Below are 24,849 nucleotides of genomic sequence, written 5' to 3'. Positions count from 1 at the left end.
GTGGCAAAATGGTTAAAATATCTTGCTAACTGTGAAACATAAAGAAGGACTCCAAAACAGCATTTGTGATCTGAGTTTTACACACACACACACACACACACACACACACGTACATTCTATCACACACTCGCACTCAAATACACACAGAAAGAGAGGGGGAAGGAGGGAGCAATAGAGGACACTGCACTGTACTGCATCTCATTACCACACTTAGAGTTTAATCTCCAGGAAGGTGTGCCTCCACTATCTTGCTTAATCCACACGATAAACACATCTGTTGATATGTATCAAGGTCATAGTTGCTTAATATTTAAACGCACCACAATAAATCCTGCCAGTAAGCAGGACTACTTCTGATCTCACTCCCCTCTCACCCCAGATTCTTGTAAGACAGTGTGTTTGTTCTTCGTTTAGCTTGGTCGAGCAGCTTTCATACCTTTGTGTGTACTGCAGCTCTTTTTAAGGCTAGGGAAGTGAACACATGCGCACTACCCCTCAGAACTACCCTAAAAGCGGCTGTGGAAGTGAACGCATGCGCACTGCCCCCCCCCAGAAATACCCTAAAAGCTGCTATGGAAGTGAACGCATGCGCACTGCCTCCCAGAAGTACCCTAAAAGCTGCTATGGAAGTGAACGCATGAGCACTGCGCTTCAGAACGACCCTAAAAGCAGCTATGGAAGTGAACGCATGAGCACTGCCCCTCAGAATGACTCTAAAAGCAGCTATGAAAATGGACTCATGCGCACTGCCCCTCAGAAGTACCCTAAAAGTTGCCCAGAGATAGCATGGCTTCCCCTCCTCACTTAACAATCAAATTTTGAGTTGCGTGTTACTTGGCTATATTTACCCGTTTTCTTTAAAGAATCCAATGGACATGATACGAATGATAAACTAGAAAGCGTTTCTTTTTTCTAATGGGATTGTGAGGGAAAACATTGGCTGGTAATGTAAAGAAACAGCTTTGTGGATAAAGGTGGTGCTGGCTGCCCAAGTCTATTGACCATGCTCATACCTCGTGACTGTCTCAAAAACCAAGAACAAAATAAGCCCCCACCTGTAGCAGCAAAAACAAACAAACAAACAAACAAACAACAACAACAAAAACCAAAACGAATTCAAATCCAGAAGACACGATGCTCAATCCCTACAGGCCTCCTAGCAGCCTAAGTGAAACACTCCTTATCCAAAGCTTCCAGGTTGGCCAGGAGCAAAGGCCACAGAGGGAGCTCAAGGCTCCCATGGGAGCAAGGCCCACTGAGTGAGCTCCAGGCCCCGGGGCTGCTGTTTTCACATCCAGATAGGTGCTGTAGGGAGCTGGGGAGCAAATCAGCCTGTCTGCGTTGGGGACAGATCAACCACCACTAGGTAACACAGATGCCCAGTGCTGGGGCATAAATGAGTAGCTTTGGCTCCAGGCTACTCTTTGTGAGTTCCTTGTGCACAGTCCCAAGTGTGGCTGGCTACACAGTACTGCTTCTGTCGTACAGAGGAAAGAACTTGCAGTAGAAAATATATGTATTCTATATATAGAATATATACTCTATAAATGTATTCTCTTTATATACATATTATATATATAATTTATATCCATATATATTAGTTTTAAAGAGAATTAGAAAAACATCAGGTTACAAAAATCCTCTTTCCAGAACAAATTAAAATAAACAACAGGGACTAGAGAGATGGCTCAGCAGTTACCAGCACTGGCTCCTCTTCCAGAGGACCCGGGTTTGATTCCCAGCACCCACATGGCTGCTCACAACTGTCTGTAATTCTAGTTCCAGGGGATCTGACATTCCTTTCTGTCCTCTAAGGTCACCAGGCGCACACATGGTACACAAGGAAAACACTCATACATATGAGGCAATTTAAAAATTATTTTAAAATACCACTTTTTCTAAGTGGGTCAGTGCGACAAGTGTGTCCCGTGACTATCATGTCTGATACCTGTTGCACTGATGGTCAATGGAATTAAAAAGAAAGCCCAACATTCACAGCCAGTGCCTCAAAGGAATAATACATGTTGGACATGTTGGATTCTTTTGGAATCCAAAACAGTCCTTGCTACTTCTTCAGCATACAGAAAGCTGAGTTCACATTAAAAAACAAATAAATAGAAACTCCTTTGGGTTTCTTAGAATTGACTCAGTGCCCCAGCACAGGTTCTACCACTAGGCTCCATCCCGAGTGTTTGATTGTTTCTTTGTGGGAGATTTAAGATCCTGAGCCCTGATAAGACAAACTGGTGGTTCTGCCTCTTTGAAAGTGTTTCAAAGTACAACCTGCCTAGCCACAGTGAGGTGTTCAGCTGGTGTGTGGACGATTTTCAGAGCTCTCTCTCTCTCTCTCCAGACCTCTAGGCTATAGAACATGAAGTCCTCTCTGTGCTTGTAAAAGCCCTTCATCTTGGTACATAGACTGTCAGAAGCTGTAGGTGACGTCAAAAATGATTGAAAAAAAAAAAAACAAACAGACACAAAGCACTCACCGGAACAAACCTTCTCCGACTAAGCTTTGTTTGAAGTTTGAGATCTGTGTGCCTAGGAGTAAACAATGAAGGTGATGTCCTCCCCACCCCCACCCTCACTCCCACCCCCCCACCTCCACCCACCCCCACCCCGCCCCGGAAACTGCTGAGTCTCTAGCCCAGCCTCTTTTGGGGATCTTTACCTGTGTCTCAGCTTAGCACGTCTTTGAAAGTCTAGAGGCCGCCATGCATGAAAGGACCCACACAGAACGTCCTTACTCCACCCGCATAGGGCACCTGGTAGAAAGCAGGCCGTTTCTTTTTGCGTGCCTCTCAGCCTTGTCCCCCTTCCTTGTCTCCATTCCCCCTCCTTGCCTGGCGCTCCTATCAGCCCAAGCAAAATCGCTGAGAAGAGCGAACGCTGGTCACCGTCAGATCCATCCAGATGGGAACGGATGGACTGGAGTTATTACCCTTCTCTCTCGGAGGAGGAGGAAAACAAAGCAAGCAGGATGATTCGAGTGGGCACCAGAGACCACCACTCCCTGGAGTTACGTCAGCTGCTCAATGCATGAGCATCAGTGTAGGTTTGGGTTTGGCTTGGTTTTAGCCTAACCAGAGAAACAGTCTTCCTCTTCCATGTATAGAGAGTGGGATTCTTCCCTAAGCCAAGCTTCCTTTACTGAGAATGGATCTGGGGGTGGGGGGGGGGGGGGGGGAGGTACCACAACAGAAGGACAGAATGAGTCATGTGACTCAGTGGGATGTACGGGTAACACTGCCTCAGAGGTTAGAGGAGAAGAAAGGCCGTGTGTGGTAGCCCATGTTTGGAGTCCTTGCACTTGTGAAAGTGAGTCTGAGAACTAGGGAGTCGTGGTGGGAGTGTTTTACTTACTTTTCTATTGCTGTGAAGGGACGTTATGACCAAGGCAAGTTATAAAAGAAAGCATTTAATTTGGGATTCATGGTTCCACCAGAGGGTAGTAGAGTCCATGACCATCATGGCGGGGAGCATGGCAGCAGGCATGTGGGCGTGGCGCTGTAGAAGTAGCTGAGAGCTCACATCTACATCTGATTCTCAAGTTGGAGAGAGAGAGAGAGAGAGAGAGAGAGAGAGAGAGAGAGAGAGAGAGAGAGAGAGAGAGAGAGAGAGATGATACTGGGCCTGATGTGGGCTTTTGGAGCCTAGTAACACACCTCTTCCAACAAGTCCACACCTCCTAATCCTTCCCAAACAGTTTTACCAGCCAGGATAGGGGGCAAGCATTCAAATGAGCCTATGGGGGTCATTCTCCTTCAAACCACTACAAAATCCTGAGTCCTTCTGAAAGCTGGGAACCAGGAGCTGCAGAGAATGGCACACTAGTTCAGTCATAGAGCCCAAATCCACCTTTCCTCTGCCTTAGTGTTCTACCCAAGGCCTTATGGATTGAGGAGGCTTAGTTTTTTTGTGAGAAACTCCTTTATTCTAAAACTGTTTCTGTTTGTTTGTTTGTTTGTTTGTTTGTTTTGATGCACCAAGAACTGTTTTACCAGCCATTTGAGCAACCTTTAGCCCAATGAAGTTGATACCTTGTGTTAACTATCATACTCTCCTGTGAAAATGGGTGTGAGTAGGAACCTTTGAAAATTAGTTGCTTGTTTGGGGGTGGGCTCTAATGGCCATGCCTACCTAGTCCTGTTTCCTGCTCTGCTGGAGGAGACATAGATTACATTCCTGAGTTTCTCCCTGGAGTGTTCTGGAGACAACACTCCCACCAAACCCTTTACTTTTTTTTTTTTCTCTCCATATGTAAGGCCAGAAGTCATAGACTCTAATGCCTCATGCAGGTAACAGCCAAGACTCCAAGAAAATGAGGCTGCCCTGAGCCAGCGCTGTGGAACAAAGCCTACAGGAGGGCTGAATGACAGGAGCACCCACGTCCAACTCTCACAGAAGTGAAAGTAAAGTGGCATTGGTCTCCCCTGAGTAATTTCAAACAGCCTGTGGCTGCAGCACATCCATGTTGACGTCCCTCAGGGACCATGATGAGACAAATGTTGTCTATTGTCTTTCAACACTTTTATTCTTTAAAGGACAATGTACAGTCCATCTTCCATGGGGATGAGAACTATACAAGAAATCATCTACTATACTCGGGGAGGGGGATAATAGTACTTTCTTTCTTTCTTTTTTGACCACAAAGACTTCTGAAGTTTTGAGACACTGTCTTGGCACAGGAGAATTAATTTATGATTTTGCTTATTGAAATAGTCTCTTAAAATTGCTAAGATATTCAATTGATTTTCCTTTACTGAACTGATTTCATTAATTTATATAAAACACTTCCGGGTTAAAAACAGATTAAATTGTGTCCCATCAAATTCATTCTTAGGCTTCTGTGTTTCTGGCCTTTGTTACTTATGGGTAATGTCATCATGGCTTAGCATTTCACTGTTTCACATTTTTATTTTTGGTCACTTTGCTGTAGCATGCTTGTTTTATACTCTGGGTAGGAAGAGTCAATCCTGTTCATCCATCACACTTCTTCCTGTGACTCTTCACACTTCAAATGGCTTGAGAGTTCACGGGCAAAAATGTTTTGGAAACTCAAGTTAACGTTGTTATTTTATGGAGTTTGCACATTGGTGGAACTCTAGACAGGCTAACTCAGATCAAAAGTGTCCACGGCTCTGGAGGGATGAATTGTTATCAGAACGGTGAAGAAAGGCCTCCTAAGAGGACCCGGGACTCTTCCCGAGGCAGGGAGCATCAAAGCATGAGCCAGAGTGTTCTCGTGCTCTTCGTGTGCAAGGTGGAGCTGGCATTAAGAATTGAGGAAGGGCTGGGCGGTGGTGGCGCACGCATTTAATCCCAGCACTCGGGAGGCAGAGCCAGGTGGATCTCTGTGAGTTCGAGGCCAGCCTGGGCTACCAAGTGAGTTCCAGGAAAAGGCGCAAAGCTACACAGAGAAACCCTGTCTCGAAAAACCAAAAAAAAAAAAAAAAAAAAAAAAAAAAAGAATTGAGGAAGGGAGAAAGCGAGGTGTGTGGCATTCCTTTGGATTCTTACCCCATCCCTGCAGACGTAGGAGTCAGGCTGGAGAAAGTGATGCCCCATTTGGTGTGTTCAGCTCTTTCCTAAGCCCTGTTATGTAGATGGTGACCCCCTGAGTGTTTAAGACCAGCGAGGGAAAGGAGCTTTAAAAGTCTCTCGTCCTCACTTTAAATTCTGCTTCTGATTTCAACCACGGACGGGACTTGAGTTGATTCATTAATTACTTCACCACTTGGAGCTCAAGTGTCACCTGCTGTCAAATGAAAATGACAGCAGCTCATGAGAGACACACCAGGCTGTGCCTCTCACACTTCCCCAGTCTCCAGCGGAGCAAGCCCCCTCAGTCAGTTCTCCCTTGTGGCAGTTCAATGGTAAGCTGCCTGACAGGCAGGTGGGGTCATGGGACCAAGTTCTCACGACGGAGTATAACACTATGCAGACCACAGGAGTCTCTGCTAGGCCACTGCTATGCCTTCTCCACGCTCTCTTTCCCCTTCCTAGCTAGAACCAGGGGAGGTCCAGGCTCCTTCATGTGGATGAGGCTAAGCCCCTGAAGGACAGCATGGAGCAGAACTCGGAGCAGCCTTGCTGATTCCCCTCCACCTCAACATGGGAAAGCAAAGTACTCCCATCCTCCCTACCCTCCAGATTGATTGCCGTAGGCTTTTGTTAGGACATCCAGGTTGTATCCTAACTGCTACAGCTCCCTTTGGACAGTCATAAACACTTCTCCTGCTGAGACAGGAGGGAGAGACTGAAAACATTGCACCAAGATTAACCGACTGGAGAGATGGATGGACATCAGGAGCACTTCCTGTTCTTCCCAAGAACGGGAGTCTGGTTCTCAGAACCCACGTCAGAAGGCTCACAACTGCCTAACTCCAGCTCTGGGAGATCTGACAACTTCTGGCCTCCATGGGCATCTGCACACACACACACACACACACACACACACACACACACACACACACAAGTTTTGCGCGCGCGTAAAACTTGAGATTATAAAAAGACTAAGGTGTGAACAAAACCAATTTGCAGAGGAAGACTGGAAACTATTTCTTAACCTGACTTCACCCAACGAACAGAACATTCTTGAAAGATAGCCTACAAAATATAAACTGGAACAATGTGTGTGTGGAGCGGTGGGTGGGAGGGGAGCTGCCATAAAAGACCGGATATCAGATTCTTTCTCACTCTTACGAGTGCTTTTTCCTTCCTTAATATGTGGCTTTTTCTTTTTTCTTTCTTTCTTTTTTGCCCCAAACAGAAACCAGTTTCCCCAGCAATCCCCACCACCATTGATGTATTCATTTTACTGCCAACCCCTGCGGAAAATCACTCCAGATTCTGTATATTTCCATCTACCATAAAAGGAGAGTCATGTTTTACTTTACTGGAAGTCATAAAATAATTACACCTGTTTTTCCAAACATAAAATGTCATTATTCAGTTTTCCATATCATCTCTCTGGAGAGGGGGGAGCTGATGATTTCCTTGTTGCATTAAAGTATCGTTAGTGTATTACTATGAAATTTGAGCTATCTGAGGTCAACAGATGGGAAGATGACTGTCACCGACAAGGTAGTTGGTTACTCACAGTTCCCGGGAGGAGGGGGAGCATCGTGTCCCAGGGTAGATTGGGACAGCAGGGAAGCACCAGGTTTAGTGAGGAGGCAGGGGGATGATTTAGGAATGGATGGAGGCCAGAGACAGCTTTAGTATGGCTAGCTTGACATACTTCAGTGGACTCTACGGTACAAGGGTCAGGTCTTCTGGTTTCTGGTCTAGGAGTGACGAGGGCAGGTGGGTAACCGCCAAGTACCAGGCAAATGTTGACTGTTTGTAGTGATGGGCTCAGTGTGAGGGAAGTCTGTTCAAGGCCAGCAAAGCCTCAAATGTCAACGCATCAGAAGACAGAAAACAGAAGAAGCAGATAATACCCTTGGCTTCTTGATGGCATTGAAAAATCTCTTTGCCTCACAAATAAGCACTCAATAAGTGGTAAATATCTTTTGTTGGCTTTCCCCCCTTCAGCTTTTGAGCCTGGGTCTTACTAGCCTGGGACTCGCTAGGTAGTCCAAGGTGGCCCCAAAGTTGAAGCAATCCTCTTGAGTTGAGGTCCTGGGATTGCTCCACACACCCTTCAGGTGAATGTGCCATTTTTGTCAATTGTTCCTTACCAGACAAAACCATGAAAGACTAGTCCTAGCCGAATACATTTAACGATCAAGCTACACAAATGATACGCACAAACTGTAACACAAAGCGGTGTGAGCATCAATCCAGCAGCATAAATAATGTGCACCAAGGGCCCTGCAGGTGCCAGCTGACTCCTGGCTGAGATGATCCTGGAAGGGCCGGGGTAAAGCTCACTGTAGGTCTGGAGGGAGGAGAAAAAAAGCAGAGGGACCTTGTACCAGAATTCAGCTCCAAGAGGCCTTGTCTTGCTTCATCTCTGCTCCCATTACCTCCCTGCATAGATCTCAACACACCATAGTTGGAAATCTTGGGTGAATGAAGATGAATTCTGGAACCCAAATATGATGGGACCTGCCTATAATTCCAGCACTTAGACTGAGGAGGGGGATAGTAAGTTAAAGGTCAGCATGGGCTAGATAGGAAGATCTTGTAGAAAGGATCTTGTAGAGGGACACACACACACACACACACACACACACACACACACACACCCCACACACACACGGAGGGAGGGAAGGACAGGGAGAGGGAGAAGGGGTGTTCTGGGTCTTAAAAGGGGGGGAGATGAAGGATTAAAGGATTTTAAAGAGACTAATTTGAATAACAAAGAAATGTATTTGGAAGGGAAATTTTTTATATATTATTTTAATTTTTTTCATTTTACATACCAACCACAGTTCTCCTTCCCTCCCCTCCTCCTGCTCCCCATCATGCCCCCCTCATCCACTCCTCAGAGGGGGTAAGACCTCCTATGTGGAGTCAACAAGGTCTGGCACATCAAGTTGAGGCAGGCCCACGCTCTCCCCCCTGCATCAAGGCTGAGCAAGGAATCCCACCATAGGGAGTGGGCTCCAAAAGGCCAGTTCATGCACCAGGGATAAATCCAAGTCCCACTGCCAGGAGCCCCAGAAGCAGACCAAGCCACGCAACTGTTGTCCACATTCAGAGGGCCTGGTTCGGTCCCGTGCAGGCTCCCCAGCTGTCCATCCAGAGTCCCTGAGCTCCCACTAGCTCAGGTCAGCTGCCTCTGTGGGTTTCCCCATCATGGTCTTGATATCCACCCCAGCCCTCACGCCCTGGTACAATCTCTCCTCCCTCTCTTCGGCTGGAGTTGGCCCAGTGCCTAGCTGGGGATCTCGGCAGCTCAGAAGGGAAATTGTAACCTTCTGAACTGCAAGAAGCAGACACTTGAGACAAAGCAGAGGTGAATGTTCCAGGTGAGGCTGAAAGTCCTTGGAACCTGAATAGAGGTGACAGGAAAATGCTGTCTGAGAGAGACTCCCGGGAATCCTTTGATAAAATCAGTGATCTTGGGTTTGGGAAATTGACTAAATATCAGCTTCAGGACTGCAAGCCCGATCTACTCCCTCATTCCCGTAGTTAGTGGCCTTTCCTTTGTTTGACGTGTTAATGAAAGCACTCTGAGCAAATGGCTTCCCCAGAAATGAAGGTGAGTTTTAGTCCAATCTATTATAAACTCAGCGATAGAGCCTAAATAGGACTTACTGGGAAATGATGTAAAAATGTAACAGCCAGTTAACCATATGGCTTTCCAGGAATAGGTACAGACTGGCGCTCGGAGAAACCACCTGAGGAATGCCTGCGCCACATTCTTGCTTCTCAATTGGCAACCGCCCTTCAAACAGAGGCGTGTGATACAGTGGAAAAGGCCACTGAGCACTGTTAACCTCCCTGGGTCACAGTAAGGTTGAGAATACACGGATGCAAAAGTCTTCCCAACTCTGTGCCCAAGGACTCTAAGAACTTCGGTAGGTGTGGACCTCAAGGCTCCTGCCGGTGGGTGGAACAGGGTGGGTAGGACAGTGTCGGGAAGACTTCTCGGTTAGCCGCGCTCAAGGTGGAATGAAAGCTTTGCGTCCTTCCCACCTGCATAGCTCTGCTCTAAGCTTCGGAGGATTGATGAGGCGTTCTCATTAGGAGACAGGGAAGGAGCGAGGAAGAGGGGGAGGGGAGGAGTCCCTCGCGGAACCTAAGATCTCTGAGTCAGTGTCTTCAAAGGAACACCCTCCTCCAGGGATGCTGGGAACCTAAGTTTGACAGACAGCATCGGGAACCAAAGTGCTCACACCGAGGTGTGCTGCTGTCGCTTAGGAGATGTGGTGAAATATAACTGGGCGGGTTGTCTCCAGGCTGCCCTTGGTGCACTGCCCACCTGGACACTGTGTAGACTAACAGCCAGCTCTCTTGGTCTACTGGCCACCGGCTTGCAAGAAATACCCTTTGAGGAAAGGCAAAAAACAAAACAGAAACAAAAACAACACTGTGATGTGGGGTAACAACTAGCTGATGAAAGGCTCAGACAGGAATCCAGATAATGAGGGGTTCCGAGCTGGGGTGAGAACTCTCAGGGCCAAGGGAGAGGAGAGGTTAAGAGCCCCTGAGGCTCCCTGGAGTTGAGAGGGGAGGGAACAAAGGCGAGAAGTATACACTAGGCTCTTTCCCTTTCCTTCTGCTCTCTCCTTTCCTTCTTTTAAAAGAAAAAAAAAATCTCAAGATTTCCTTTTTGGGTGATTTGGCCGCTTGTATTTTTATAATCATGACGTCATAGGGAGCCTGATCTGCGAGAATTTGGCGTTTCTAAAGGCTTTATGACAGAGGTGCGAAATCTGAGCACATTGTGGGAACAGGTATTTACAGAGACCTAAGGCATTCAAGGGAGGACCAATTATTTCTCCTGAATAGGTCAGAGAGGATGGAGCGTTTGATCTGCCTGAGGGCTGGCATTGCTGAATGGCTCTGGGTATGCTGACAGATGAATGAATGAGTGATCTGTATGAGAAAACACAGCCCCAGCTGCAGGTACTGATTGAAAGTAGGGGTTGTGAAATTAGAACCACATGGGGTCAATCTTGCCTTAATGTGACAATGGACAATTGAGATATTTCTAGAATCAAATAGCCAGGATGTGTTAAAGGTTTTCATAGTGCCTGGCCCAGGGTGAATGTGAAGGTACTATTAGTCCATCTTTGCAAATGATTACACACGCACGTGGCTGTTGTCTTTGTAATTGTGACTAGGATGTCAATGTGAGTACTCATCAGGAGAAGCAAAAACAGGAAGTGAGGGTCAGGGATGCGTTCTTTTCCTTGGCTGCTTCCAAGAATTGCTGTGACCAAGACAAGCCTATGTGCTTACATTTGGGAGCGCTGCCATACAGACTCTATTAGGCTGAAGACAGGTTGTTGGTAGAGCTGGTTCCTTCTAGAGCAGTGGTTCTTAACCTTCCTAATGCTGCGACTCTTTAATATGGTTCCCCATGTTGTGGTGACCCCCAACCATAAAATTATTTAGTTGCTACTTCATAACTGCAATTTTGCTCCTGTTATGAATCATCATGTAAATATCGGTTATGCAGGACATCTGATATGCGACCCCTGTTCTACCCAAGATGGTTGTGACTCACAGGTTGAGAATCACCATTCTAGAGGTTTCAAGGAGAATCTGCTCTTTTGTCTCTCTTCCTTCTTCGAGAGTCAGCCGCCATCTCCTTCCTAGGCGCCATCAAGGCCACCTTCAAGGCCAGAGTGAGAATGGCTTGTCTGGCCTTTGCTCTCTGCTTCCATCCTGTGATTTCCCCTCTCAATTTAACTACTTCGCATTTGTAACGACACTTGTTATTACATTGATCCCACGTGGATAACTCAGGTTCATCATTGTCCCAAGGACCATTTTTTTTTCCCCATCTCTAAAGTCCTTTTTTGCCCTGGAAGGTCACATATTCACAGGTTCTGGGATTACAATGTGGACATTTTTGGTTGTCAGCTGTTTAGTCTGTCACAGGGACTCAAGGAACCAAAAAGACATTTTCAAGAAGAAACTACTTGAAAACCGAGGAAGAGAATGGTGGGTAATAGCCACCAGAAAATCAGTCAGCAATAGAGTGACGGCACATTGAGATGACAAGACATTCCCATGACCTCAGTCCCAGAGATACTCAAAGGTACAGCTATTGTGAGTGACTGTCTCCCTCACCCTCATGGGATGTCTCTGAACTTTCAACACTGTGTGTCTATCATTATACTCCTTTTCTTTTCTTTCTTTTTTTTAAATTTGAGAGAGGATCTCACAATATAGCCTAGGAATAGCCTCAAACTCATGACCCTCTTCCTTTAGCCTCTCAAATGCCAAGAGTACAAGTGGGCACGACCACACCTGGCCTTTTCCCCTTTTCCTGTCTTCTTTTCTGTGTCAACATGCTGTCACCAGACCTGATTCACGTGACTTTGTCATGAGGCTCTGCCATCCTATGAACCTGAGTTTTAAATTCTGGCTCAGTCTCTCCCAAACTCAATGACCTTGGTCCAGGCACTTAATCTCTCTGCATCTGAAATACCTTATTGCAGTTTGAGTGGGTCCCTCAAGCGTTCAGGTGTTGGTGGGTTCTAGTGTGGCGATGCCACGTGGTGGGATCTTTAAGAGATGAGGCCTGGGGGAGGTTGACCGTGTCATTTCCACCACCCTTAGAAGAAATTTGTGCATTTATTGAGAGACTCAGTTAGTGCCCACCAAAGTGAGTTGTTACGTGTGTGTGTGTACATTTGTGTGCATGTACACATACACACACATATATACATACACATACATCTCTCTCTCTCTCTCTCTCTCTCTCTATATATATATATATATATATATATATATATATATATATATATATATATATCATGACCCCTGCTCCAGATCCCCTCCTATTTCTTGTCTTTCCATGGTGCCTTTGCCACGCTGTAATACAAGCAGAAAGTCTTCACCAGGGGCCAAACTGTTGTGGAATATTACTTTAAATAGGCAAAGATATGCTACATTTGTCTGTGCTGCTTTTGTTTAACTATGTATAGTCCTGTTACATTTGTTTATGCTGCATTTGTCTAATTCTGCTGTTTCACCTTGCCTGCCTAAGGCAGCTGATTGGTCTAATAAAAAGCTGAACAGCCAATAGCTGGGCAGTAGAGGGATAGGTGAGTTTGGTGGGCAGAGAGAATGAGTAGGAGGAGAGATCTAGGCTTGAGGAACGAGAGAAGAGAGAATGAGGGAGAAAAAGAGGGAGACACCTGGGGCCAGCCAGCCAAGCAGCTGTCAGCCAGCCAGACATGGAGTAAGATACACAGAAGCAAAGAAAGGTTTAAAAAAAAACTAAGGCAAAACATAGATGAAGAGAAACAGGTTAAGTTATAAGAGCCAGCAAGAAATGAGCCTAAGCTAAGGCTGAGCATTTATAACTAATAATAAGTCTCCGTGTCATGATTTGGGAGCTGATTGGCGGCCCAAAGAAAGCTGGCTACAGCTAGTAGCTACTGAACTTCTGCCAACACCAGTGTGAGCTAGCATCGTTCTTACCAGAGCTGCATATCCAGTGACCAGGTGGAAACTGAGTCCCAGTTCTCCACCTCTTCTGATCTCAGGGGGGAGAGAGACCCTACATATACCCTACACTGCATCTGCCCATTTTGGAAATATCCTTTCTTATACTGTTCCCTCATTACCTTCCTCATGATAACTTAGGTTCATCTAGGAGCTAAGGATAGAGCAACCTTATGAGGTAAATGCATTCCATCTGTTTCCAAGGCACAATGAAACCCAGAGAATTCTCATAATTGACCAAGTTCGTATACTTCAAGATGACAGAGCTGTGGCCAGACTTCTGTGTCTGTGACTGGCTATGACATAGAACCACAGTGTACGTTTTATTGCCAACAGATTAACATTCGAATTTCTTGCTACTTATTTTCAAAAGTAGAGCAGTCTGAACATCTGTTTGTTTTTCTTGGAAAATAGCCACGGTGCAAACCACCAATGGCTGAGCTTTTACTTTGAGTGTGATCCTTGCTTTTTGTCCTGGGTGTCCACAATCATCCCCTGAAGAGCCACCCAGCCCCTGCTGCATGTGGCATGGCATGGAGCCGAGCAGAAATCCTGCTCTTCTCACCCTGAGGTCCTTGGCAGGTGGCCAGCCCACAGCTCTGCACTGATACTCACTGTCGCTTCTGCTGGGCTGGTCATGTGAAGGGATGGCTGAGGAAAAAGACATGAAAGCTGTGATTCATAAGAGGGAGAGTAAAAATATCAGCTCACACACCAGCAGAGTGACACACTATAGCCACCCTCAGCCATGTTAAGGAGAGGTGGTGCCTGCCAACCTCTACCTCTCCTGAGGGAGAAGACCTGTGTCTTCTTTTAACCAGACATGGCTCTGAGAATACAGGGCTTAGCCAGCAGAAGGCTCTTTGAGGCACGGAAAGGTGCTTCTGGTAAGTCACATGCCAGGGCACAAAGCTTGCTATGAAGACCACGAGTCACCCTTTGGCCCCTGCTTGCTTCTGATGGTTGTGTACAATGGCTGAGATCTTTGGGTAGGTCTGAACCATACATCAACCACCATACGCATTGCTGTGTGACCTTAGCCAATGACTATACCTATTTCAAGGGTTCTTGTGAAGAAAGAGGCAATGATCTAACACATGTACAAATCATCATGGGGCCCAATCATAGTAAATCCTACACCAGTTGAGTTAGCAGGATTCTTATTAGAGCTGCAGCTATAGTTACCTGGAAACGGAGTCACCGTTTCTCCATCTTCCCACTGGAGGACTAAAAGAGATCCTACATTATCCCACACTGCCTCTGCCACTCTTCAAACATCCTTGCACCCCCACTGACCTCCCTCTCGGGAACAGCAAGCTCATCCAGTGCTAAGCTGACAGGCAGGCACACAGACTCTGACACATACTTCACAGCAGTGTAATGAGTCTTACGGAGTGTGCTTGTTCAGGCCAAGCTGAGCCGTTGAAACAGAGAAATCTAAAACCGTTGTGGTCTAAAACGGATGTAAATTTACAGTCAGGATTACTACCAGCACAAATGGGGCCGCGGAGGAGAATCTCAGCCTCTGACTATTTCTCCAACAAGGTGCTTGGGTCCTCCCCAGCTAAAAATATCACCTGTGAGGTCGGGAGAGGTGGCTCAGTGGTTAAAAGCACTGGCTGCTCTTTCAGAGGACCCGGGTTCAATTCCCCCCACCCACATAGCAGCTCAAGACTATCTGTAACTCCAGTTCCAGGGCTTCCAATACCCTCATACAGACATACACACAGTCAAAATACCAATGTAAATAAAATAGAAATGGATAAATTATTAAAAATGCTCCTGAGTACAGCGAAATAGAATAAAGTGTCATGCAGCAGACGTTTCGCCGGGCCTGGAAAACGGGGCTCACTTCCACAATCTCTGAACTTTAGAAAAAAATTTATTTTTATTCATTCATTTTATTACACTTGTTTTATTTATTTTGTGTGGGGATGTGGGGATGAGGGTGTGCATACCACAGCATGCCTGTGGAAGTCAGAGACAACTTGGGAGAATCGGTTTTCTCCTTCCACTGTCTGGGTCCTGGGGATTGAACTCGGGTCGACAAGTCTAGGCGGCAAACATGTTTACTCACTGAGCTATTTATTGCACTAGCCCCAAGGAAACATTTCCAACAGTCTGAGCTCTAGTTAGTATGGAGGCTGCTGCAGTAGTTCGAGCCTCATTGCTGTCATGAACTATCTGGGGCAACTAAGTTCTAAGGAGAAAGGGTGTGCTTGGCTCCAGGTTTGGAGGTTCAAAGGCTGGAAGCTCAGGCCTCACAGAGGAAACCAGTGGTGCTTGGCCCATCCTAGTGGGAGCTGGGAAGTAGGAAACACCCTGGGAATCGGTGCAGAGGGAGGCAGATGGGAATCCCACAATCTTCTTCAACAGAGCTTCTAATGAGCTCCCAGTAGGCCTGACTTCCTAAAGGTCCACAGTACCTTTTAAAACCACCATCCAGCCGGGCGGTGGTGGCGCACGCCTTTAATCCCAGCACTCGGGAGGCAGAGCCAGGTGGATCTCTGTGAGTTCGAGGCCAGCCTGGGCTATCAAGTGAGTTCCAGGAAAGGCGCAAAGCTACACAGAGAAACCCTGTCTCGAAAAACCAAAAAAAAAAAAACACCATCCAGTAACGAAGCCATCAGTCATTCAAGTCATTCACGCCACTTTCCCCCTAAACCCTAACTAACTAACTAACTAACTAACTAAATAAATAAATAAATAAATACATGCATTCAAGAAATAGGCCCCTGCAAAGTGTTTTTGTTTGTTTGGTGTTTTGTTTTGTGGTGACTGAATCAATACCCCTTGAGTGAAGAGGAGGCTGTTCCTACCCTCAAGTCTAATTAGACATCTGTCTGCAGCAGTCTTCTGTGTTGATTAGAGTGGACAATAAATATTCATGAAATAGGAGGTGGTGATGAAGAAAACATCAATAATTGTTGGCTGTTATTAGCCATAAGTGGAGCTGGCAGAATGGACTTATTATCCCCAAGAAATGGCATAAATGTTGATTACACACACACACACACACACACACACACACACACACACACACACACACACACTGTGATGTGCCTATGAGACAAAGCATAGACCACACACATATAATGAGTCTTTATTTTGCCACATCTGTTCTTGAATTTCTTATTTAAAAATCTCTGACACATGAGGATTTGTGACAGAGGAAGTTGGCAACCATGTCGCATTCATTCCCCAGGGTTCATGGAGGCCACAGGCCACAGCATCCCACCAGCAGCTGCATGGTGCAGAGGTGGGCTGTCCCTCTCTGCCATTGGCCCTCCTGTCTCCACACAATGTGACTCATTGTCACTCTGTTCAGGTTGGAGGTATCTTTGGAGACCCATTGTCCCAGGAACAAAGAGAACGATACAACATCTCCATTGTGTTTGACAAATGAGGAACATGTAGCACTTAGCACCCAACACTTCCTAGCGTATTTGTTGGGAAGAAGGTTAAGTGGCCACAAAACATGTTTTTAAAAGGTCCGTGGCTTGAGTGATACCTTTGCTCTTTCCAAACAAGCCAGGCCTTTCACACTGGCAGGGCGGTTCTGATACTCGTGCTCCCTCGGGGATCTGGTTTTCCTTCCCTCCTGGAGTTGGTGTGTTAGTGATGTGTGTGTGGTTTATGGAAGTATTTAAAGAGGACCCCCGGTGGCCAATGTCCTCGGACCACATCCTCACTCTTCTCGGATAAATCATAAACTGGTCAAGCTTAAGAAGCATCCGAAAATGTTTATATGAAATTCGTCATTGAGTGTCTCTTAGAAAGAGTTAAAGAACCAAGGGCAGCACACTTGGTATGAGATACCAGCTTGCCCATGTCCCTGATCATGGGGCATTTGTCTCGTAGATATTTTCTGAGAATGTCAGACTGGGTTTTGTAGACTGACACAGTGTCAAGAGATTCCAGTCTCCTCCTTTGGACAAAGAGGTCTTGCTAGCTGAGGTTCCTAACACACAGCCTGGGAGTCAGAGGAAGTGGAAAACAACTGACCATTACCATGTCACATGATTCTGCCTATCTACTTTCCACTACCTCTTCTGTGGGTCTCCGTGGATAAGGAAGTGCACGTAAATGTTGCAGGAATATATTTCTCTCTCTCTCTCTCTCTCTCTCTCTCTCTCTCTCTCTCTCTCTCTCTCTCTCTCTCTCTTTCTCTCTCTCTCTCTCTCCTCCCCATGATCTGTAACTTTACAGAATGTCTTCTCATTGACATTGTGAACTTTATCTTTGTAGAAGGTAGCCTTTCCTTAGTCAACAGAATGAAATAGCCTTCTCTACACAATCAAGGCTGAGCCAAGAGCTTGCAGGAAGGGGAAAAGCAATTTCCTCTGGGGGGGAAAAAAAAGAGGAAGATGTAGTCTATTGGCATTTGGTAAGAACATAATCACCCAGCAATGCCAAGCTGCAAGGAATGCTGGGAAATGTAGTCTCTGGCTGTCAGGCTTATGTCTAAGCAAAATTTTATTACATGAGAGAAAGCAAGAAAAGAATTTGGTTCCTCACTATGGTATGGATCTTAAGTGATCCACTGAAATTCCTTCTTGTTTTCTGCCACTCTTTACCAGAGGTGCTATTTGTATTTTAAAAGTTTCCCTAAGCACAGAGGGATATCAACATTTTTTTCTTTATTCTTCTCTCATATATTACATCCTGGCCACAACTTCCACTCCCTCCCCTCCCCCTAGTCTCTCCCTGCCACTTCTCCTCTCCCCCAAATACACCCCTCCTATCTCCCCTCAGAAAAGAGCAGGCCTCCCAGGGATATCAACCAAGCAGGCATAATACACTACATTAAGATCAGGCATATACTCTCACATCAAGGCTGGATGAGGCCAGTGAGTAGGAGGAAAGGGATCTCACCAGCAGGCAGAAGACTCAGGGACTCCCATTGTTGGGAGTCCCACAAGAACACCAGCTACTCAGCCATAACATATATGCAGAGGGCCTGGACCAGACCCTTGCAGGCTCCCTGATCTCTCTAAGCCTCTATGAGTCCCAGCCAATTGATTCTGTGGGCCACGTTCATATGGTATCCCTGACCCCTCTGGTTCCTCCCATCCTTCCTCCCCCTCCTCCACAAGACTCCCCGTGCTCCACCTAATGTTTGGCTGGGGGACTCTGCATCTGCTCCCATCAGTTGCTGGATGAAGTCTCACACACCAATGCCCTCATCTTAACATCCTTCCCCAGTCCTCAAAAGAGCTATTGCCTCATAGCTAACGGGGCAAATCCAGTCCTGCTAGTAGCTAATGTCTCCCTTGAACACTGACTTCTTCTTGCCATGAAGCAAGTGTAGCCATGGGTTGAACTTGACAGTTGGCCCCGGGGGCTGCATATGTCTAGTTTATGTTGAGAATAGGTCCACTGTTGCATATATATATCATCAATTCTATCAATTCTAGCACACACACAGCTCAGATCCTACAGAGTACTGGGCAAGTTGGGAATTAGATCAAGATAATAATTGTTATTGTATACACTGTAACTGAGTTTTGTGTTTACTGTTTGTGTACATTTTTTTTCCTATCTTTGAGTGTGTGTTATTAGACTGCTTCCTGGGATCACCTCCCAAATAAATGACTTGCATCAATCCTTTGTATTTGACATTATTCAAGAAGGAGCCCAACATATGATAGGCAGCAAAGATTAATCAATATTTACCCACTGGAGCTAGATCAAGATCTGTGGAATGTATAGATGACCATGTTCATTGGGCACCGGGGGTCTTGTGGCAATAGAGAGGATACAATAATGGGACAGACGATGGCACTGTTAGATGGCTTTAGCCATCCCTAGCTTTCTGTATCAGACTGATGGAGTTCCAGGTGTTCTCGAATTCTTAAGCATGCCCCTTTCTGTGCGTCCAGTTGACCTGAATAGAGATGGTGCCTGTGTAAGCCAACCCTGCTGGAATGGGCAGAGGCCAGCCAAGCTCTGCCCTTCTTAGAGTGGATTCACACAATAAGTTCTGAATGGATCCAATACTCCCAGTCATGTGGGACCCATGGATCCAGCAGCCATGTCCTGTGATTAGATAAGCTGAATTACTGGACATACTCAAGTCTAGATAGAGCGGCCAAATGTCCCTGACCTGTGTCAGTGAATTCCAGAATAAATCTCTTCTTCATTATCGTGCTTCTTGGGAATCACACAAGCATCTGTTTTTCAGGTCCCAAGCCAGGGTTTTACTCACTCATCTAGAGGCATGACTTGGCTTTCAAATGCTCTTCTTCCAGTCATAAATACTGCCTGGCCAGTATTGTACAGGGCGGTGAGAGTAAGGGTCATGATTTAGTAGTAAAATCCAACTTATGCTGGATTTTAACCCTTAGTGTCTCCAATGTGCCATGCTTCTGTGCAGTATTCAGTCTGCACAGCCCACACAGAAGCCCTTTCAGGTTCCATGTCATCATTGCTGGCTCCCATTGCCTAGATGGGGCTTGATCATGACCTGGAGCTGTTTACTCAACCTCATTGAGTCGTATTTCCTCATCACTAACTTGGTGGCTTTCCTAAGGAATTACCTCATGGGAATTTTATGAAAATCAAGTGGTCAGAAGATACAGATCAATGGCTCTGTGGTCAGATTATTGTGGGTTCAAACTTGGCTCTGTCATTTGCTGAGAGGTATGGCTTTGAGCAAGTTCCTGAGTCCTTTGAGCCTCACGTTCCTCATTTAGGGAGAGCAATGCTTACTCTCCAGTAAGAAGAACATTAAGGAAGGTGACGTAATGGAAATGTGCCACCAAGAACCTGGCACAGGTCTTCCTTTCCATCACATTCAGCTCTTAGTGTATTTTACTTTCATGTAGAGCCCATAGTGTGAGTCTTGACACATCAACTCCTTGCTGATCAATAAAGGGATACAGAGTGGATTGAAGTAGGGTATTCAGTTCCGAGAGAGCATACGTCTCTTTGTCTACATGGCCTCTTTGGTGACACTCTTGCTCCACGTCATAAGGCCAGGAAGAACTCTCAAGCCTTTGCCTTGGCTGTCCTTGGGACCCACATTAGCCCTCCAGTACTCCTCTCCAAGCACTTGGCTCAGAAGTGAGCTAGGACATATGAATGCTTGGAGTTACCTTCGTCTTCACACGATGCACATGCCAGAAGCAGGTGAGTGTTTCCCTGGAACCATGGGCAACAGTGTTTAAGGCTCAGGGTATCATCCAGTTCCTTACTGGACATCTTGACCGTCTCATGGGGAGAGGCTTCCATAGCTCCACTAAAGAGGAAGCAGAGTTGAAGCATGGAAAGGAGGAGCAGAGCCCTGGTGCTGTTGCTGGGATCCTAGGTCCAGACACCTAACGTTACCTCTGAACCTGGACTTCTTGTCTATACGATCCTTTTTTTTTTCTTTCTTTCTGAATGAAGCCATTTGAGCTAAGCTTCTCTCATCTGCAATAAAAAGGACGATTTCACTGTTCCATACACAAATATAACTATAAAGAAATATGACTGAATGTCTGATGAATAGTGGTAGCAATACTCTGCACACCAGACAAATCTTATAAAGATTTACTAAACTGTGTTAGTTTGAATGTAATCGGCCCCCATAATCTCATAGGGAGTGGCACTATTACAAGGTGTGGCTTTGTTGGAGGAGTGGGCACGGCCTTGTTGGAGGAAGTGTGCCACTGTAGGGGCAGGCTTTGAGGTTTCCTATGCTCAGGATACCACCCAATGTGACAGTCAACTTCCTGCTGCCTGCACGATGTAGGACTCTCAGGTACTTCTCCAGCACCACATCTGCCTGCATGCTGCCATACGCCCCACCATAATAATAATGGGCTGAACCTCTGAAACTGTAAACAAGTCACCCCAATTAAACGTTTTCCTTATAAGAGTTGCCAAGGTCACGGTGTCTTTTCACAGCAATAGAAACCTCAAGACCGAGACCAAGCCCTATTTTAAGTGGCTTGCCTGGATCAGTGCATTTATGCCTTTGAGTTGATGAGGTAGCCATGCTGCCATTCCTTGCAAAATGACAGACTTCAGAATCAAGGTTCAGATATTCATTTCCAAGGGTGTGGCAATGGACCACCCAAATAGCCTCTTTTATGGGTCTCAAGTCACACTAGCATTGTCTACCAGAGTTTGGACTCTATTTCAAATGAATGACTATCAAAGCCAGTTAATTGAAGAAAATAAATATCACCCTACATAATCCTTCTAGTATCTGGCTAGAAGGACTTTCCTGTTCTTGCTGGCTTATTTACTTTACATGACCCTCGGTGGCATTTGGCTACTCGCAGATCAAATATCCACTTCAAGGACAAAGGCACAGGAGTACCAAGAAATAATGTGAAGCAGGGCCTGAAGGTGATCCTAAGAGGCAGGTTTCTAGGCTGGCTGTGCAGTTGTGCTCTGGAGGGGGGGGAGGTGTGACATTTCAGAACACACATTACGGTATGCTATTTTTGAAAGCATCAATTAGATTTTGTAGATACAAAACTAATATTTGTTCTCTTAAGTATGTATGTGAGAACAGGAAGGTCCCGGGATACTTGCATTAAGGAATCTGGTAACTTCATCAGGTGTTTGGAAGGTGTCCCAGCGCCTCAGATGAGCCTTGTTAATAACTTGAGAAACATAAGGTCAAGGCTGAGAAGAAGCCATCCATGAAGGTGGCCTGCGTGTGTGTGTGGGTGGACACTTTCAGGAAGTGACAGTTTCGGAAGAAAACGTGGCAGGGATATTGTCAACCTCAAACAGTCCCAGAGACCAAATTTGAAGGAGTCGTTTCCTGCACAGAAGATTGTGATGATACTGTTTCCCCAGATTTTATGGGAACCATTTAAAATACTCAGGCAGTTGAAAAGAGGAGTGTGCAGTGTGTACCCACCGCCTTTTCAACAATTTGACAGCATTTGGCAATGTTTTGCTTTGCTCGTATGGGTATATGAGTGTGTATGCATTTTCATTTTGCTGAAACATTTGAAAATGAGTTTTAGACACTGAGACACTTTGCTCCTAGCTAGTTTTGCTAAAAAGAGGAAGCTCTTCAACATAACATGATATCAGTATCACGCTCAAGACACATGCCCGTTGGGTAATATCATCTAACACCCAGTCTGTGTTAGTTACTTTTCTTGTTGCTGGGACAAAACACTTGAGAAAACAACTTAAGGAGGGGAGGATTTGTTTTGGCACACAGTTCCAGCGTGCAGTCCATCTTGGTGGGGACATCGTGGTGGCAGGAGTCCGAAGCAGCCAAGTCCCTCAGTGTCCACAGGCGGGAAGTGAAGGGGTGAGCATCTGTCCTCTGCTAGCCGTCTCTTTCCTACTCAGTCCAGGACTTCAGCCCGTGTCACGGTTGTGGCCACATTCAAGGTACCTGTTTTCGCCTCAATCTAGAGACTCCCTTACAGATGTGAGCCGTGGTTTATTTCCATGGTGATTTTAAATCCCACCAGGCCAACCATTAAGATCAACTATCACAACAGTCTGTAATCCAATTTCCTTAGAAAACACCCTAAAATAATTTTATAGGCCTTTATTTTTTTTCCTTCTATATAAAAGATAAAATCAACTAGGATCCAACTAAGCTACCATATTTGGCTATGCATCTATATTTTTATGCTGAAGTAATTGTGTTTTAAAAACTCCTATTATCTCTTTACAGAGACCATGGCAGCCGTGACTTCCCAGCTTGCTCTCTCATGGTCCCACTCACCTTGTTCCTTTGTCCAGGCAATTTCTCTTCTCTTGAAAGTTAAGTCTGGAGATTTGAAAAAAGTTAGGCTAAATTTCTTTGGTAAGAACCTTCCTTTCACAGGTGACTCGGTCTACTTCCTGTTGTATCTTATCAGGAGTCACCTAAGGTCAGGGTGCCCTTCTGTGACTAACACTGACTGTGATCAGTAGATTAAGGTAGTAACCACCAGAACTTCCCATCGAAATTCTATTTATAGGGCTGGCGGGATGGCTCGGCCCTGAAGACCTTACATGCCTGGTGATGTCAGTTTGATTCCCAGAACCCATGAGAAAGTGAAAGGAGGCAACAGAGTCTAGGGACTTGTCCTCCGACCACACCCATGCCCTGGCAGGAGCAGCCTATGCCATCATGCATGCAGAGACACTCAATAAGAAAAAAAATAAGTAAATGTGATCAAAGAAAATGTTAACGTTCCCCCTTTGCAATGAGAAACCTGTGGAGAATGTTCCGCCGAGCACTGTTGTCTTTGGTGATCTCTCTGGTTGGTCCTTAAGGACACTGTCCCCATCCAGCTCCTCTGCTCAGAAGCAACTCCAGATACTTTCCTGAGCTCTTCCGAAGTGCTGTCAACTCTACCTTCTTAGAGTCCTGGGTTATAGTGTTCCTGGGCAATTCTTTCAAAAACAGCTGGCTCTTACTCAACGCTGATAGAGAAGTTCTGCAAACATGTGTAAACATTTCCTGTCGGGGACAGCTGGCCACATTAGGCCACGCTCTGCAAACCTCCTTTGCGCTGCATTAGCGCCAGTGCTGAGTTTTCTGAATGTCACAGGCCACTGAGGCCTCCACTGTTCTCCTGATGCACGGGGTTTCCACCCTGACTGAACACTAGAACCCATGTAGAAAGCTGTCGACTTCTGTCCCAGCCCCACCCCCAGACCGTGAGGATCAGTAGTTAGCAAGTTGTAGCCTAGCACAGGTATGTTCTAGAAGCACTCTAGGTGACTCAGCTGGGCAAGCCATGGGGGAGCTGTAGTGGGTAGCCATTCCAGCTTTGATCTGGAAGTTCCAACCCCCATTGAGGCTTCAGTAACTGTCATGCCTACAAGGCAGGGCCAAGAGAGGACCCTAAAGACCCGAGATCCAGATGCGTCGGATCTCTTGGTTCCTGGACCCTGGACGCTGGAGGTAGACCTAGCAAAGTTCTCCAGAGAACACAGCTGGACTGTGCCACACCTTTCCCAGACTCTGTAAACTATCCATTCACTTGTAAGTTACCCCACAAAATAAACCTCCCCTTTAACTACGTGGAGTGGCCTTAATAATTTCACCAATAGGGAGCCAATGACCAAGCAGCTATTCCAGAAAGGAAAAGCAGTTCTGACAGCACCACTCAGCACCAGGGCGCTGTATATCTCTTTCCAGAACAGTGGCTGCAGAATTTCACCTCATACGAGAATAGCCTGGTGAGCTTTTAAACTTCCTGAAGGCCAGGTGGCATCTGTACCAGCAAAGAGGGCATGTCTGGGTACAGGAGAAGGCTTCTCTGGCCTGTCACAGCACCCCTCTTGCCTACTGTATGAGTTCTGTGCCGCTGCTATAACAAATGGTCATGAAGTCAGAGGTTTAAAATGACGCCATATATTGTCTCATGGCTCTGGAAGCCAGACATAAAAAACAGGTCTCACAGAGCCCAAATCAAGGTATCGTCAGGGCTTTCTCGCCTCTTCCAGCTTCCTGCAGCTGCTGGGCTTCCAGAGTTGGTGCTCCCTCCCCTTCCAGCCTTAGAGTCAGTAATGACAGTCAGCCGTCTAGTGTAGTGTAGTGAGTACATGGAGCACATCCAAATAACCCAAGGAAATGAGTTTTCTGTTGGGAAAGAATGAGTTACTGTTAAATCTTAACCTAACCTGCTAGCACTGAGATATCAACACTTTAGGGATGTGTGCCCCAACTCCACCACTTTTGCTGTGCTGGGAACCGAACCCAGGCTCTCAGACATATAGGTATGTGCTCTATCACTGAGCCACACCCCCAGCCCTAGAAAGACCCTACTTTGTCTAACATGCTGTGATGGTTAATACTGATTGGTAGCT

The sequence above is a fragment of the Peromyscus eremicus genome, chromosome 10 (assembly GCF_949786415.1).
Source record: "Peromyscus eremicus chromosome 10, PerEre_H2_v1, whole genome shotgun sequence".
In the NCBI taxonomy this organism is placed as follows: Eukaryota; Metazoa; Chordata; class Mammalia; order Rodentia; family Cricetidae; genus Peromyscus; species Peromyscus eremicus.
The sequence above is the reverse complement of the archived record's forward strand: the minus strand, read 5'-3'. Positions refer to the sequence as shown.